This window comes from Hylobates moloch, unplaced genomic scaffold (assembly GCF_009828535.3).
Source record: "Hylobates moloch isolate HMO894 unplaced genomic scaffold, HMol_V3 SCAFFOLD_10, whole genome shotgun sequence".
Lineage (NCBI taxonomy): Eukaryota > Metazoa > Chordata > Mammalia > Primates > Hylobatidae > Hylobates > Hylobates moloch.
Window position 1 is genome coordinate 522,115 of NW_026652285.1, and position 3,920 is coordinate 526,034.

General features: G+C 40.6%; 1 pseudogene; it reads left to right on the plus strand.

Moving 5' to 3' along the window:
* The first annotated feature begins 456 nt into the window (after nt 1-456).
* Nucleotides 457-2,478, plus strand: LOC116474105 (zinc finger protein 816-like; annotated as a pseudogene).
* The last annotated feature ends 1,442 nt before the right edge of the window (nt 2,479-3,920 follow it).

Sequence of the window (3,920 nt, forward strand, 5' to 3'; positions counted from 1 at the left end):
AGTAACAGCAAATTTCTCAGCAGAAACCTTATAGACCAGGTGATGAAGGAATTATATATTCAAAATGATGTAAAAAAAATTAGCCAAAGATACTATACCAAGAAACATTATCCTTTATAAATGAAGGAGAAATAAAGTCTTTCTCAGATAAGCAAAAGCTGTGGGAATTAATCAGCACTATACTAGCCTGACAAGAAATGCTGAAGGGAGTTCTACACTTGGAATAAAAAGAAAGAGGTTCTACACCTGGAAGCAAAAGGACAATAACTACTATCATGAAAATTCACAAAAGCAGTGGACTGAAGGTTACACTGCAGCTGTATGCTTCCCAGTTCTCTGGTGCTGCTATACTGGCGACATGGGTTCCCCACAGACCTAGAAATTGCAGCCCCTCTATCTCAACCCAGAGCAAATTGGAGACGTCTGGGTGAGAGTCCAATTGATTTCCAAAAACTCATGTTATGTAAGGAAGCCACCAAGAAGAGCAAAGAAAAGGAGCCAGGGATGGCTCCTCCTCAGGGACACTTGACTTTCAGGGATGTGGCTATAAAGTTCTCTGTGGAGGAGTGGAAATGCCTGAACCCCGAGCAGAGGGCTTTATACAGGGAAATGATGTTGGAGAACTACAGGAACCTGGAGTCTGTGGATAGCTCTTTAAAATCCATGATGGAATTCTCATCAACAGGGCAAGGCAATACGGAAGTGTTCCACACAGGGACATTGGAAAGACATGATTTTTGCTTCCCAGAAATCGAGAAAGATATTCTAACTTTGAGTTTCAGTGGCAAGAAATTGAAAGAAATGGCCATGAAGCACCCACGACAGAAATCAAAGAGTTAACTTGTAGTACAGATAGACATAATCAAAGGCACACTGGAAACAAGCCCATTAAAGATCAGCTTGGATTAAGCTCGTATTAAGCTTTCATTTGCATCTACCTGAACTGTACATATTTCAGACTAAAGGGAAAATTGGTAATCAAGTGGACCAGTCTATCAATGATGCTTCCTCAGTTTCAACATCCCAAATAATTTTTGTAGGCTCAAAACCCATATTTCTAAGTATGGGAATAATTTCATCCATTCTTCATTATTCACACAAATACAGGAGGTACACACGAAAGAAAAACTTTTCCAATGTAATGAGTGTGGCAAAGCCTTTAATTATAGCTCACACTTAAGGAGACATCACATAACCCATTCAGGAGAGAAACAATATAAATGTCATATATGTGGCAAAGTCTTTCATCAGAAGTAATAACTTGCATGCCACCATAGAGTTCATACTGGAGAGAAACCTTAGAAGTGTAATGAGTGTGGCAAGACTTTCACTCAGAAGTCTTACCTTCAATGCCATCATAGACTTCATACTGGACAGAAACCTTACAAATGTGAAGAATGTGACAAAGTTTATAGTTGCAGATCACAACTTAAAACACATAGGAGAATTCATACTGGAGGAAAAAACATACAAATGTAAGGTTTGTGACAAGGCTTTCTGGGATAATTCATGCCTTTCACGCCATAAGAGAGTTCACATTGGAAAGAAACCTTACACATGTAATGAATGTGACAAGGCTTTTAGTAGAAAAGCACACCTTGCACTTCATCATAGACTTCATACTGAAGAGAAACCTTAACGTTTGTGACAAGGTTTTTTGGCATGACTCATGTCTTGTACAACATCAGAGACTTCATACTGGAGAGAAACCTTATAAGTGCAATGAGTGTGATAAGGCCTTCGCTTGAAATTCAGCCCTTGTAATGCGTAAGGCAATTCACGCTGGAGAGAAACATTACACATGTAATGAATGTGGCAAGGCTTTTAGTAGAAAAGCAAACCTTGCACTTCATCAAAGACTTCATACTGGAGAGAAACCTGACAAATGTGAAGAATGTGACAAAATTTACAGTTGCAGGTCACACCTTGGAAGACATAAAAGAATTCACACTGGAGAAAAACCATACAAATGTAAGGTTTGTGATAAGGCTTTCTGGAGTGATTCATGCCTTGCGCAACATCAGAGAGTTCCTACTGGAGAGAAATCTTACAGATGTAATGAATGTGGCAAGGTTTTCAGTCAAAAAGCAAACCTTGCATGTCATTATAGAAGTCATACTGGAGAGAAACTTTACAAGTGTAATGAGCGTGGCAAGACTTCAGTCAGAAGTCATTTCTTACAGCCCATCATAGACTTCATACTGGAGAGAAACATTACAAGTGTAATGAGTGTGGCAAGACCTTCCCTGGAAATTCGGCCCTTGTAATTCATAAGGCAATTTATACTGGAGACAAATCTTATGAGTATAATGAATATGGCAAAGTTTTTAATCAACAATCACATCTTGCACAACATTAGAGAGTTCATACTGGAGAGAAACCTTACAAGTGTAATGACTGTGGCAAAGCCTTTAGTGGGCAGTCTACACTTATTCATCATCATGCAATCCATGGTATAGGGAAACTTTACAAATGTAATGATTCTCACAAAGCCTTCAGTAATGCTACAACCTTTGCAAATCATTAGAGAATCCATAATGAAGAGAGATCTTACAAGTACAGTAAATGTGGCAAATTTTTCAGACATCATTCATACCTTGCAGTTCATTGGTGAACTCATGCTGAAGAGAAACCCTACAAATGTCATGATTGTGCAAGGTCTTCAGTCAAGCTTCATCTTATGCAAAAATAGGAGAATTCATACAGGAGAGAAACCTCAAGTGTGATGATTGTAGCAAAGTCTTGACTTCACGTTCACACAGCATTAGACATCAGAGAATCTATACTGGACAGAAATCTTACAAATGCCATATGTATGGCAAGGTCTTCAGTCCGAGGTTAATCCTTGCAGAACATCAGAAAATTCATTTTTGAGATAATTGTTCCAAATACAATGACTATAGAAAATCATAAAGCTTTAATTGGCATTAGAGCCTTCAGCATTGACTTGAGATTGAGTTGACTTAACATTGAGTTCAAGCATAATTGACATTAAAATGTTTATGTTAAGTATGGGGGGAACCAGCCCCTAGTATTTCAATGTAGTTTCTAAGTGTCGCCCAGTCTGAGAAATAATGAGAAAGAGTACAAAGAGAGGAATTTTACAGCTGGGCTGCCGGAGGTGACATCACATATCGGTAGATCCGTGATGCCCACCTGAGCTGCAAAACCAGCAGGTTTCTATTAAGTACTTCAAAAGGGGAGGGGGTGTATGAACGGGGAGTAGGTCACAAAGATCACATGCTTCTGAGGCCAGTAAAGATCACAAGGCAAAGGGCAAAGCAAAGATCACAAGACAAAGGGCAAAATCAGAATTACTGATGAGGGTCTATGTTCAGCTGTGTACGTATTGTCTTGATAAACATCTTAACAACAGAAAACAGGGTTTGAGAACAGAGAACCAGTCTGACCTCAATTTCACCAGAGTGGGGTTTTTCCCCACCCTAGTGATCCTGAGGGTACTGCAGGAGACCAGGGCGTATTTCAGTCCTTATCTCAACTGCATAAGACAGACAATCCCAGAGCGGCCTTTTATAGACCTCCCCCCAGGAATGCATTCCTTCCACAGGGTATTTTTTTTTTTTTTTTTTTTTTTTTTTGAGACGGAGTCTCGCTCTGTCGCCCAGGCTAGAGTGCAGTGGTGCGATCTTGGCTCACTGCAAGCTCCGCCTCCCGGGTTCACACCATTCTCCTGCCTCAGCCTCTCCGAGTAGCTGGGACTGCAGGTGCCCGCCACCACGCCCGGCTAATTTTTTGTATTTTTAGTAGAGACACGGTTTCACCGTGGTCTCGATCTCCTGACCTCGTGATCTGCCCACCTCGGCCTCCCAAAGTGCTGGGATTACAAGCGTTAGCCACCGCGCCCGGCCTCCACAGGGTATTAATTATTGATATTATTTGCTGGGAAAAGAATTCAGCGA